We start from the raw sequence: 15,266 nt of genomic DNA on the forward strand, positions 1-15,266 counted from the left end.
CTGAGATGTAAAAAGAAGTTCAGGATTCTGTCAGAATCAGTCAGCTGGAGAAGTGCGGTGAAACATCAGATGCAGTCAGTGACATGCGAACAAATTCCTGCCTCCGCCAGTGTCCCAGCCTATTGCTCAGTGCTGATGACTTTCACCTGCTGTTGGGTCTGCAGGTACTAGTTAGTCAACGTTGGAACTTACTGATGACTTTTATTTGAAGTATGAGGTTAGTCTTAGTCTTATATCAGTTGTTTCTTAAATTAAACCTGGGAGGATTAAAACTCTCTTTTATGGAAACACACATAAGTTTTATACTGAGGTGTGCACTACATAGTTCTCACAAGCAAAGAGCCAGTGATAGTCATCATTGCTTCTGCTTGATAGTATCCCAAACATTGGGCAATCGGAAAACTCAGTGTTTTTGTAAAGCAAATGCGGTTTTAACAAACTGTGTCAAGTTACAGTAAAGTTCTGGTAGAAAGCGGATTCTGCTGAATTCTGAACTCCACTATTTGAGAGTGGCACAATTACCTAGCCTTCATGATCCCAGTTAGCAAAAAACCCCAAACATACTGAAAAACCTTGCTCCTTTTGAAGGCAGGTGATAATACAGTGTTTGTGATAACATTGGAGCCCACTGACTGCTAAGTGTTTAAATCACCTTACTTTTCAATTAACTATTTAGGTACAGAATGTTATTTTAGGAAAGGGTCCACTGAGGTGACAAAGCAAGTTGTGCTTGCTGCCAAACAAGTTATCAAGACGCTTTATAAAACAACCACATGTAATGGCAATGTAGCTGTGAATGATAGTGTTTTGTGAGTGATGCTGGCTGCTTTACACGCGGATTCTTGACAACTGCTGTTGTTTCTCCTACACAGGATCTTTAAGTAAAGTGACTATATTTGTTTTAATATGATGTGCTTAATCAATATTAGTGAAAAGAAATATTACCATAGTGGAATAATTCTTAATGCAGGTGTGAGATACCATGCTCAACTGGAAGGAACTGGAACATTGTTAGGTACTGAGGAAATATTAGTTTCTACCTTCCTCATCACCTTTACTTATTTTCTCCAGACTGACTAACCATCTGCAGTTCCTACCAATACTACAGATGGGTTCCCTGAAACCCTGTTTGGAATGTAAACAACCTTGGATATAAAGTTCTGGCTGTTCTAGTACTAAATAAATACATTCTCTTCTTAAGCCTGCTTATTCAGCCTGTTTGCATTCCAAAAAACTTGATTTTACAATTGCGTGATATTAGACAAGAAATTGTTCTGGCTTAGAAAGCAATGAATGATGTCCAAACATCTTGGAGAAGATGATGCCAAGAAACACTATAACTTTTTTTTTTTTTTTTAAATTTAACAGGAAATTAGCAGTTGTCAATTTCTCTTAATGGGTTTGGGAAGATACACTGCCTGTGACTGTAATCTTATTTCAAAGTCATTTTGGCTGTGTGGCTGTGGAAACCAGCCACCTGGTTCTACCTGGAGGTAAATCTCTGAGGTTCTTTAACAACAGGAGGAGCAAACACAACTGCTTGGTTTTGCTGTTCAGCATTCACTTTGTGTTTGACTCTGTGTCATTCCATTTTGCTTCCAATGTCAAATAAATTCTTGGCAAAGATGAAAAATAGGGAAGTTTATTTTTTATGTACAGGGAAAGAGTATTAAGAATGACAGAAAGATAAAACTTTATACCACCCCTTAATTACACATCATGCCAATGAACAGCATTCACATCCCCGAGGGAACATGGACTGAATTGGATAAGGTGTCTTAAGCTTGACTACTGCTGGATTTCAGAATTATCCCATTGCTGCATCTGTTTAGCAGATGTGGTGTAGTTCATCCATATGCTGCATATGCCCACACTGTTATACATTACAGACCTCCCTCCCTTCACAAGGTGCTGACTGTTTTGGTCAAAATGATATTTAAATGAAAGAAATATCTCTTTCGTTCTCAGATTCAGAATTTTTGTTTGTTTGTTTAGGTTTTATTTTTTATTATTTGTTTTCTTCAGTCTTATGGAAATAGTTCAAAATTGTAAGGTGACCAATATAGTAGTTTTGAAAACCTGAAGTGTTTCATCTTAAAAGTAAGGCAGCTTAAAACCAAAACCTTCCTCCAGATACTTATCAACAAATGAACAAAGTAGCTATTAAAGTATTTTCCCTAAATATGTATAATGAAAACCAGAAACTCTTTGTTCTCCTCATCCATTACTGTGGCTCTTTTAATTTCAATCTGTGTTTTTTGTGGCTGAGCAATGATGACCAGTTTCACAATAATATCATCTTTTACTGCTTGAAATTTCCCTATGATAAACAATATGTATTATTTGTAACATGGCCATTGTTTAAGAGACTGTACAGCCCATTGGTAGTAAAACTAAATTACATTTTACTATTGAAATTACTTGTAGAATATACAGAATGATAAAATGACTTGTTCTTAATAGAAAATTAATTAAAGACAGTCTTCTGTGTGTCATTTCTGTTTGCTTTGAGAATAAAATATACTGTAAGTTCTTTGTTTCTGATTGTTTCTGTTTGCTCTTTTTCCTCCCCTCCACCTGTAAAATTTTTATTTATTTTGGTTTAAAAAAAAATAGCACACTGAATAATAAATTTCCCAACCTAAGAAAATTAAAATTAAAAAGATATAAATGGAGGAGCATAACTTCCTTAAATATCCTTTGAAATTCCCTTTTGGGTTGACTTTGACACTAAAATTTAGATTTGCTGAAAGAAAAAGAATTCTATCACAAGATGTTGAATTGGTGGAATTAAGTTATTCTACTTAAGTTTTTATTGATGTTTTAGTTGAAAAACAAAGACTTGAAAAAGCCAAACAATCTGAGATACAGTGGGACTTGTTAACCTAAGTATTTTTTATTTTCAGGTTATTACTTCTATTGTACAAAGAGATAATTTAAAATTTGTACTATATATGTTTTCACAATAAATATTAGTTTAGCTTTTTCATTTTTGCCTTGAATAAAATTTAAAATATTCAACCTGAGCAGAAGCTAAATGATATGACAAGTCTTATTTTGTTGGTATGGGGACGGGAGATAACATATACTGAATTTTACTTCATTGCCTACATATTGGGTCATTCTTACAGCTCCAGTAACAATCCAACTTCCCAAAGAAATTCCTGCAATGTTTTTAGGTAAATGTCTGAGAAAAAAACTAATGTGCTTATATGGACTGAAATGTCAACAAGGTAAATTATGCACACATAAAAAAATTAAGTTTCCTAGACTCCTGTTTGTAGTCTGCAGAGTAAGTTTAATCTTCCATTAAAAAAAAAAAAAGGGAAAGGGAATTTCAGATTATAACCTGTAGTGGTGATGATAGGTAGTAAAATCTTTCAATTTCTTAAGATGCATTTATTAATTTGTCAAAAAAAATGCTGATTAAAAAAAAAGTAATAATTCAAAATGGCATTGGTCAAAGTGCTTTCAAACTCTCATTATTCAATCAAATATTAGGTTGTGATTAATGTTATAAGAAAATAATTTGTCTTAAAAAATCCACTTAATTCTTAGCTAACTCTGCTGAAATGCAGTCATGGGTGAGCTATACTGTCAAACAGGTGCAGCTGCCAAAGTGTTGTACCTCTCATTGTTGATCTTTTGTTCCCCTTGTAAAGTCATTTTTTTATTGATGGGTTGGAACCTATATTTGGATACCTTCTAGTAATCAGGATTAATGCCTGTAAAAGAAAAGTCGTAAAAAAGATCATCAAAGATGCTTGATCCACCTTTCCTTACATTTGCTTTGCACTTTTAGAATCTTAAAAACTTTTGGAATAAATGTAGTCTTGGCCTTTAAGAAACCTATGTTGTCATCTTTTAATTGCATTATAAACAATAAAGATCCTCACTGTTGAGTTTTATGTATAGTTTGTGCTTCTGTTTTCCCTGGACCACATTCTACATCAGAAATTCAGCTGTCATTACACATTAGCACCCATCTTGTTCCCACAATCAAATATCTGCGTTTTTCCCCAAAACTTGAATGGATGGCATATTAAGTTGTAGAAAAGTGACTTCTTTCCCTATCCTGTCTATCTCATTCCAACAAGAGTCTTGTTGTTGAAGATTACTTTGCTTTTCAACTTAAAATCCATTCCCCACAGTTTGTATTCTCCCAGGCTGGTCTCTGGAGGAACATGAGTAAGTTATAAGAGAAATTGAATGTATGAAGTAGTTTGTATCAGACAATTTTAGTTGAATGTAAACTAGTCTTCCTTTTTAATGGAAACTGGATTGTGTATTTCTCATTGTCCTCCCTCAGGCGGGGGATAAATCCATAGAGCAGTTCATTCTAAAGCCCTTTGAAGAGGCTGTTCTAAGGGACTCCAAAATTCCTATTAGGTATTGGAAATAGTGATGCTTCATTTGATATTGCTTTAAAAATCAATAGCATTCCCATGCAAACAAGTCTACACTTTACATAAAAATTATGCTTCTATCAGACTTTGTATTATTGTCTTTGAGTGATTTTGACAGCTCCCACAGTGGTTAGAACAAACTGCAAGTAGGATTTCAATATTTTGTTGAACTTTTCAGGGATGTATATTATTTTTGTTATTTATTATTTTAGTCACCTAGAATATTTAATAGTTCATAGCATCTGCGGCCAGAATGGATTACTAGATTAATTAGTATGGCTTATGGTGTGTAATGGGTCATTGTTTTAAATCCATTTACCAATTTGTTGAGTCTAAAAAATCTGAGTTAGATTAAAGAACATGGTCTTAAAAAATCTGAAATTATTCTAGGGACAGAAACCAGGAGGTACCAATGTACCACTGAGGTACTACCACGAGGTCTTGTAGTGGTGTGTTTTGTAAGCAATTGTGTAGCTGATCATATTTTATGTTGCAGAGGAAAAAATTAAAATAGGGTGTAAGAGAGACCGTAAGGTAATTTCAGCACTGTGGAGTGACAATGTAATTTTCCAGTCTCTATACAATATTCTCTTTTTATACATTCAGGGATCATACATGACCTCTTTTTATAATGGAAGTATCTAATTTGCTTTTGTTGTGGTTTATCTGTGACAACTTAGTGCTTTGCACAGACTAGGTCCTATGTTTCTGTTATCTTTTAAAGTGTCTTAACACAATCCTGTAAGTAGTCACCTTCCAAAAGAATCAGACAAATCATCTCTCTCTGGTCTGACCCTTTCACTGATCTACCACATTTCAGGAAAAAATTTCTTATCCTCTAAATTGGTCACGCAAGCATTCAGTAGTACTGGACCATGAGCCAATCTCTACAGAAATGTACTAGAACTGGTTTTGCTCACAGATGCTTGATGCTTCCCTAGTAACATTTAGATTCACTAACAACCCAGTTCTTAAACCATTTAACGAACTCCCTTTTTTTGTTGTTGTTCAATTTAAATGAAAACTTAAAGAAACATATCATGAGAAACTAAATTAACCACCATGGAAAAATGAAGATATACTTTGTCCACACTCACCTCTACCAATTGACTTAATTCTTTCAAAAAGACAACAAAACCAAAACAAACATTTGTTGGGCAAATAACCAGATTGATTTACATTTCTTGTACTTTTAGTCTTTTCATGTCTTTGAGGTCATAGGAATTTCTTAAATAAGGCTTATTGTTTAGCTCAAGGTCATTTCTCCTAAGCTCTAGTTTTCTGGAATATTTCAATCTTAAAGTATCCCAACTCTGATTCTTTGAAACTAGTTGTAGCTGATTACTTTCCAAAGTCAGAGATACAAAATGCATATAGTCCCCTTTTTCATTTCACAGACAAAAGGAAATATTAGATATTCGTGACTATATATTTTTGGTTTATTTTCATTCTTAATATGCTCATAAAACTCCCTAATGGTGTGTGTCCATATTTGATGTCAATATTTTTGACCTTTTAAACATCATAGTTGCTGAAATATATTAAATTGTATCTTAGATGAACTGTTAATAAATGGATATTGCTTTCTCCTTTTATATGTAATTTCTTTTTATTGTGCTTTCACATGTCCTTTTTCAGCCCAAATTGTTTTGAATTTAAATCTGCAAAATGTTTTTTGAAGCAATTTGTATGATGTCTCTGAGTTTATCCCAGCTGTTACTAGCACCTTTCTCCTACCCTGCTCTTCTCCCATACTTTTAAAAGTCTGTTCCCAAGGAGCTATGGGAGATTTTTTTTTTTTTTTTTTTTTTCAATTTCAGACAAATATATTACTAGTTGGTGCCATATTCTGTTTGTAGAAAGTATATGTCTCATCACTAGTGCTCAGGAAATATCTTAAGTGAACATTTACTGTATCTTTATTGTTCAGAAAGAGTTATTATAGCCTATAATGCAGTGTTAAATATTATCCTCACTAAATAAGTACCCAAAATAAAACAGTCTTGTTTTAATAAGGACCTATGATTTAGATTTCACTTCTTTTGTGAGTAATCCAAGCAGAAATATCAGTCTTGTGCTAATACCCGAAGCTTTGGTTTGGGCATGTGTTATGTAGCCTTGATGGCATCCTACCTCACTATCCTATTTCAAGAGAAATGAGAAGAAAAAAATGATTTTTCTTTTTAACTCCTTATTCAAAAAATTGTAAAGAAATAGCAAATTCTACTATTAGTGTATGACCAAAGTCTATTATCTAAAAAGGAAAAAAGAAGCAAGGGTAGAGTATGTGAAGTGTGTTTTCACAATTTTAATACAACCTACAGTTTCCTGTGACAGAGCTGCTGAAGCACATCACAGTTATTATATATCTTGCTTTGTATGGTGTAGCAAGTCAATGCCCAGACCCGTATTTCTCTCTTTCTGAATGCAATGTTTGTTTTCCTTCATGGCCCCTGTAGAGGTGGTTTAGAGAACACAAATACCAATGGGGAGACTGATGGAAAGTATTCCAAAGAATGTTAAAAATTGGATATATTAAATATTAAATATTCTTTCCAATCCATGTTTATTATTGTTAAATAAACAATATCAGAGAAAAACAGATCTGTCTTTTGTAAAAAGGAATTCCTCATAGACCTGTTGAAATTCTTCAAATGAGTCAGTATACATGGGAGACCCCACAGGCATAGGCACAGATAAAATAACTGGTTCAAAGACAGGAAACGTGACTGATTTTCATACTGAAGAGGAGGCAATTGCAGACATCTTAAGAAGAATTTGAGGTGGGAAAGCAATCTTAATCTTTTGGATAAAATTATACATGTACACTAAATACTGTTATTCAAGAATGAGATCTTGGCTTTGTAATAGGCAGGTCTATGAGAATATCAGGTCATCAGCATTTAAGAAAAGAAATAAAATAGTAAGAACTGTTGCAGAAATATAGAGAACATCAGGGTACCCCTAGCTAGAACTGCAGCAAACTCATATGCTGAGTAAGGCAAGCAATACTGTATCCTATTCCAGGTTTTCAAGAAGGAGATAGCAGAATTGAAACAGGTTGAAAAGCAACAAGAATACATGTCTTGGATATGGTAAACTATTAAATAACCTAAACTCTTGAGTGTGGATATAAATATCTTATGACCTGTTAAAAGCCTATAAAATTTTAAGTGGCGCGGGAGAGGGTGAATGAAGAACAGGAAACAGCAAGTGGCAGGTTCAAAACAAGAAAAAGCAATGTTACTTCAGACAGTGCAGGCCAGAGTACTATTTCATAAGGTACAGTGGAAAGTAGAAATTTATATGAGCTCAAAACCATTTAATAATGGAAGAAAAAAATCTATCCAATATAGTTCAGGAGGGTGATATCACCTCTGATTCAAAAGCCCATGATCTGGAAACCACTGGTGCACAGAGTATCACCAGAATATATATGCCCTCTTACATGCTTTCGCAAGCATCTGTTGTTGGAAATGCTACATCCAAAGTACAATACTGGTTTATGTAGACACTTGCTTTAAACTAGCCAGTTTGTTCTTATGGGTTGTTTTTTTTTTTCTGATTTCTAAAATACTCAATTTATAAGTCTTGATGTTTTATGGCAGATGTTCCTTTTTGTTGCCATAAATACAGAGGACAAATCTGTTGGACTAGATGTGGTACTGATCTGAAGAGAGACCAATTTAGCCAATTTCTAGAAATTATTATAATTTCCCTGTTAATTAATGTAGCTAAATCTACAAGTTAAATCTAAAAGTATTTCCAAAAGCCATAATAAGTTTTTACTCTAAGGAAATTGAAATGAAGGTGGTTTAAGGAAAAATAATTCAGCTGCTTTGCCTCCTTATTGACTTTTAGACATGCTTGGCTGATTCATGCAGAAAGCTATGATAAGCTTATATATATACTGGTGTTTATACAGTGCTAGATGTATCAATGTTAGTATAACCATACCGTTGCTGGAAGATAAACCAACATTTTCTAAAGTATACATTTTCTGGGAAAAAGTTTCTACAGTTTTCACCTGTCTAAGGTGACAAAGCATTTATTCTTTCTTAAACTCCCTTCTGTATGGCTCAAGAGTTAGATAGAAATCAGCTACTAAATATGTTCAGGTCAAAAATGTGTTCATGGACCACATTAAATATATAGAAATATTCTATATTTCTAATGTAAATATTCTATACATTTCTAGTGTAAATATTCTACTGCATTTCTGTTGTAAATTTAAATAATTTAAAAATGGGTGTGCACACAAAGGTCACTGGAGGATAGTTAGGGATGGAGGAAACCAGAGAGTTGTACAAGAAACCTTGTACAACTGTACAAAACAAGAAAGACTGAGTGAAACCTAAACTTGCTTCTAATGCAAATGTAGAAATAATTTTAACACAACATTGGGATTATTTTGAAAGAAAGTTTGGCTTTTTTTTCAAATGTTCTCTTCTGCAGTAAGCTTCAAAAAACATTTTATTGCAAACCGAAACACCTTCAAAGATTTGGAAAGGGAATTGTAACAGTGAAAGCAATCTTCCACAGTATTGTCATGTGTAGAACTTTTCCACAATACTGAAGTTTTTAGCGACAGGCTTAGTGCAAGTTTGAGCTGGTAAAGACTGACAACTATGCTTAATAACAGGAACTCACAAAATTATATTGATGTGTGGCTAGAAACTGTAGATAAAAAGACAGTTGACTGAGCTTGATGTGCCCTCCGTTGAAGCTTATGTGTGTAGTTTTATAAATTTTTTTTCAGTCTTCCTCCAAAATAAGACCTGAATATTTTAAAAAAAACATTACTTCTCAGTGAGCTGTCTGGACTTTTGTACTATTACTACGTATAAGTTTTGTGGGTTTGGTTTGTCGGAGTTTTTTTAACAACTATAGTGTCATGCTATTTGTGCTTCTAGAAATAATATTTGCATAAGGACAACTGTTCATGAAGTATTCAAAGTCCTTTTGAGGCAGACAAGTATCTACATGTTGCAGAACAGGAAAGCAAAATGCTGGGATAAAAAATGTGCTTGTAAGTCTCTGTGATACTACCAAACAGATGTGCTTTTGCACTGCTTACCAGTATCACCTCTGACAATGTATTTGCTTCAATTGGTTCAAAGTGTTCTTTTGTCATAAATTAATTTTGAAGCCCACTAATGAGCATTTTTGTTGCTTATTTGCTGTGAGAGTATCTCTAATGTGCAGCCGTGACATTTTTTGACCTTGACAGCTGCTGAGAGGCTGTAGGAAGAGAACACAAATTTCTCACTTGTATAAGCTGATTACTATTAGTAAAGTCAGCATTTAAGGATCATTTATAATCACATTTGGAGGTGATTCTCATACAGCTATTGGCAGAATCTGCTTTTAATTCAGTACTGATGTGCTTCAAATGGAGAAGTTGTCACACTCTAAGGAAAAAAAAAAATCCACATCAGCTGAGCAGATATTGGTAATTCATGATGAAGCTAGCATTTTGAAGTGCAGGCAAAGACATAGCGCTTCACAGGAGCAATTCTTCAGGGGAGTTCAGATGTTGTGAACTTTGAACAAATAAATTAGTTGGAAAATGGCTTGGAGTAAGCTCAGTTCATCTTTAAAAAATAATTCATTCTTTGTATGAAATTCTATTTTCACTTGAAATTACGATAGTGTTGACTCTCCTTCCAGAGATTTTGTTTATTTGAGTTGGTTGTAGTGCGATAGAATAGAATGTAAGTATGGAGATTGGAGATTTATAACTTTACAGCTGTTCATCTTTGTAAAAAAAAAAAAAAAAAAGAAAGAAAAGAAGAAAGACAAAGTAGTGACATACTGGCATCCCTTACAGGTTATGTGAAGTGTCATTTCACTCCAGAAAGCAGTAGCGAAACAAACTTAAAGGCAATTATGTCTTACATCTTATTATGTCTTATTAAGGCAATTTTGTTCTTATGTTTGAGTTTGTTCTTATGTTTGAGTTTCCAAATACTTCATTGTATTAGTGTAAATAATGCAAACAGTAAGGCAGCTTTTGCTGTGCTGTAATAACAGAGCATCCTAAAATACATCTCAGATACTCACAAGTCATATGAATTTTTGTTCTGTAAATATATCTGACATAAAACATACCTTTTTCTTGATATTTTTAAGGTCTTCTTGATACTTTTAAGGTCTTGAGGAAGATGGTTCTGTTTCAAAAACTAGTAAAAGTGGTTGTATCACTCCTTAGTTTTCTGAACGACTTAGCTTTAATCAGTCTAAACATCCCCCCAAAAGGATATATCAGATTCAGAGTTACTTCACCACTTTAGTGGTGATTGATGTATTCCCCTGAAATGGAACACCAATTCTTAGATGAAATGTAAACCAATTCTATTAATAAACCATTAATAGACTATTTTCATCTCTAGTAATAGACATATATATGAATGATAGTCAAGTAGTTTTGTGGTTTAACCTCAGCCGGCAACTAAGCACCACCCAGCTGCTTGCTCACTCCCTCTCGGTGGGGATGGGGGAGAGAATCGGAAGGGTAAAAGTAAGAAAATTCGTGGGTTGAGATAAAGACAGTTTAATAGGAAAGCAAAAGCTGCGCACGCAAGCAAAGCAAAGCAAGGAATTCATTCACTGCTTCCCATCGGCAGGCAGGTGTTCAACCATCTCCAAGAAAGCAGGGCTCCATCACGCCTAATGGTGACTTGGGAAGACAAACGCCATCACTCCAAATGTCCCCTCCTTCCTCCTTCTTTCCCCCAGCTTTATGTGCTGAGCATGACATCATATGGTGTGGAATATCCCTTTGGCCAGTTGGGGTCAGCTGTCCTGGCTGTGCCCCCTCCCAGCTTATAGAATCATAGAATCATAGAATCATTGAGGTTGGAAAAGACCTCTAAGATCATCGAGTCCAACCGTCGACCCAACACCACCACCCACTAAACCATGTCCCTAAGTGCCTCATCTACTCGTCTTTTAAATACTTCCAGGGATGGGGACTCCACCACTTCCCTGGGCAGCCTCTTCCAATGTTTCACCACTCTTTCAGGAAAGACATTTTTCCTCACGTCCAATCTAAACTTGCCCGGCGCAACTTGAGGCCATTTCCTCTCGTCCTATTGCTTGTTACTTGGGAGAAGAGACCGACCCCCACCTCACTACAACCTCCTTTCAGGGAGTTGTAGAGAGTGACGAGGTCTGCCCTCAGCCTCCTTTTCTCCAGGCTAAACAACCCCAGTTCCCTCAGCCGCCCCTCATAAGACTTGTTCTCCAGACCCCTCACCAGCCTCGTTGCCCTTCTCTGGACACGCTCCAGCACCTCAACGTCCTTCTTGTAGGGAGGGGCCCAAAACTGAACACAGTATTTGAGATGCGGCCTCACCAGTGCCGAGTACAGGGGCACGATCACTCCCCTACTCCTGCTGGCCACACTATAGCTTCTTGTGCACCTCCAGCCTTCTCAGTCGGTAGAGCATGGGAAGCTGAAAAGTCCCTGCCTAGTGTAAGCACTGCTCAGCAACAACTAAACCATCGGTGTGTTATCAACATTGTTCTCATCCTAAATCCAAAACACAGCATTGTACCAGATACTAAGAAGGAAATTAACTCTATCCCTGCCAAAACCAGGACAAGTAGACAGACAAATCTATTGTCTACTCAAATGTTTGATATTTCTTGTAGTTAATTTGGTAAGTTAAAAATTAATTCTTTGTCTTATTGTGAGTTATGTACAGCTATTTAAGTTTTTATGTTTTAGGTTAAAAATTATTTTGGCATTCATCTGCATATTTTTGTTTCAGAAATCATATTATGAACCCTGAAGAAACAATATTTTTATCAGTTTAACCCCTGGTTTGTATTTCCTTAAATATGTTAACATCTGCATTTTATGATGTCTCTCTCTGTTAGTTGTTATTTGCAAGTTACATCAACATAGATTAATAAACATTTCCTAACAAATTTTCTTCTGTTATTAAAAAGAACCATCTCTTTTGTAGTATTTTTTGATATTTTAATTCTCTTAAATATTTGATAGTCATCTTTTTTTTTTTTTTTTTCCCCCTCAATTTCCTTTAACATCAGTTGTCTTTTTCTTGTTTGGGGTTTTGTTTATTTGTTTGGTTGGTTGGGTTTTTTTAGGAATGTAATTATGTGTTATGAACTTGTACGTGGTAGCAACTGGTCAAAATCAATAGTTTTTTTAATTCCTACTTTTTCTTTTAGGAATATTTTTACCCACTAAATAACCTCTTTTGTAACCTCTTTGTTGAATAATCTCTGATTTTAGGATCTAGGATATTGGGTTTGGGTGGGTTTTTTTTAGGAAAAGTTTTCACTTCATTTTGGAGAATTTTTGATGCACTAGATCTTTTAGGGGCATGAAAATTTCAGAAGAAATAGCTAAAATATTTTGATGACTTTGATTTGAGTGTTACTCCCAAATGTTCTTTGTTACTACTTGAGCAGGCTTTAAAAATCTTACCAAAAGGTTCCTTCAGAAAATAATTAATGCTGGTGTTCCTGAAAGAGAATGTATAATCTGTTCCATAAAACCTGACAGATATTTATTATAATTGGAATAAACCTTCCACACTCTTTAAAAATTCCTAGCAAAATGATAGCTTTAGGAACTTTGTTGCGGGCTTCATGCTATGTGGTATTTTGAGGCTAGGAATGTACTACTAGGTTATATTCAGCTAATTTTAAATTATTTATTTATTTATATTGCTAGATTAAGTAAAATGGATGAATAAGGCAACTAAATTAATATTATCTCAAGATGGCAAGTTCTTATTGTCTGTATTTATTCAGTTGGCAGTCTGTTTCCTCACCAGACTGAAATTTCAAACAACTTAGGAAAAGGAAATTTCAGAAATTACTGGTGAAATAATCATAAAGAATTTATTATTTAGTATGGTATAGAGTTGTTCCCTCTTTTTTGACTCATTTGTCATATTATGAGGGGGAAGGCTGTGGTGTTCAAAAACTGCTCACATTAACAGATTGGAGGTGGGAGAGGCGATGGGGCGATGGTAACTGAGAACAGGTCTTTAGCACATGGTAATGGTTATAAAATAAAGTATGATCTATGCTGGATGTGCTATTACTGGATTATTCCCTGATATAGTTTAATAAATCTGTAGTTTAATCAGATGATATTTCTGGTATATTATGTTTCTTCTCCTGGTGCCCAGGACAAGATGATCAGTACTTAATATCAAAAAGAAGACAAGTGAACTGAACTCAACAAATTTCAAAAAGTTTATTTCATTGTATTCAGTGAGCTTAAAAGAGAGGTAGAAATAATGTCAAGAGCTCTGCCTATAAAGAAGGCAGGAGAAAAGCAAGGATGTGATTTGAAGGAACATCTTTCAGTATGTTTTTAAAATTTTATTTGGCCTTGCAATTAATTTTTATTTCTGCTTCAGCATTTATGTGGACAGAGATTTAATTTGTTCTACTGAAATTACTACTGCTCTATGTCTAAACAGTGATTTTGTGTGGGAACTGAGAACATTTATGTCCTTTCAATTAATGTGGAATCTCATAGTACTTTATAAACACATAGGTTTAGGGTTTATTAATCATGTCCTTTACCGCTTAGGAGAGAATAACTAAATTTTGCTCCATCTAATCTACACCACCTCATTCTTCTAGGTAGATATTTATGCCTTGGGAATCATCTTCAGTTTTTTGCTCTGCTGAAAAACATAGCTACATGTCAAACATGCCTGACTATCTTACTTTCCAGGACTTTTGCAAATTCTTAATTTTTTAAGCCTTAAAACAAAAGAATGCATCTGAACATTAAAACAAAATGTAACAGCAGAGCAATAAAACTTCCCCTGGCACAATCACCTACATGCTTAGTGATTCCAATTCATCTGCTTTTACACACATGGATGAGAAAATGCATTTGGAACAGTATAGAAAGTGGACAAAAAAGGTTGTCATGTGCCTAAATCTGCTTGAAGCTCTTGGGCTTAATACACAACAGTACAAATTCATAAGAAGAAATCCAAGGCCATAAGCCTGAAGGAGTAATATATATTAAAAGCTTTTTCACTTATGACATATATCTCAGGAAATAAGTATTACGGGAATGTTAACTTCCATCTATTGTATCTTATCTGTTTGATACCTGAATGCTTGAATCTAGAGTTTGCATAACGTGTCACCCAAGCAACCTGTTCTCATCCTTCAGAAGAAAGACAGTAATGATGATTTAAATGGATAAACAGATCTTTTATCAACAGGTTCCTAAAGTGTCTTATGAACTGACTTGGAAACTGTTCACATTATTCTGCAGAGAAATTTTGTTTTCTTTTACAGCTCATTCATTGAGATACATATATTTCTTTAGAAATATAACATGTGAAAAGCCTGTGTCATTGCTTCTCAGGTCAGCAGTAAACAATACTAATGTGTTTTAAATTTATGCTTAAAGCATTGTAAAAAACACCAATATAGAGGGCTAGTTCTATCAAAATCTCACAAACTGGAAAGCCATCATGAAAACGCAAGAAATAATGAAGACCCCAGGCAAAAATATTAGTTTGATTTTCTTTTTCCCTAGCTTGTTAACATTTGCTCACTTTTTTTGTTGTACAGCAATTATTGGAGCATAAAAGAGGCTCTTTTCAGAAACCATTCTTGAATAAAGGAATATAAGTATAATATATCGATCTTTCAAGTATTTATTGATTTGTAGATCAACAATCTATAGATCTGATGAAGGTTCTTGTTACTGTCCCAGTTTCGGCAGGGATAGAGTTAATTTTCTTCCTAGTAGCTGGTACAGTGCTGTGTTTTGGATTTAGGAGGAGAATAATGTTGATAACACACCGATGTTTTAGCTGTTGCTGAGCAGTGCTTACACTAGTC

Source organism: Aptenodytes patagonicus, chromosome Z, assembly GCF_965638725.1.
Source record: "Aptenodytes patagonicus chromosome Z, bAptPat1.pri.cur, whole genome shotgun sequence".
Lineage (NCBI taxonomy): Eukaryota > Metazoa > Chordata > Aves > Sphenisciformes > Spheniscidae > Aptenodytes > Aptenodytes patagonicus.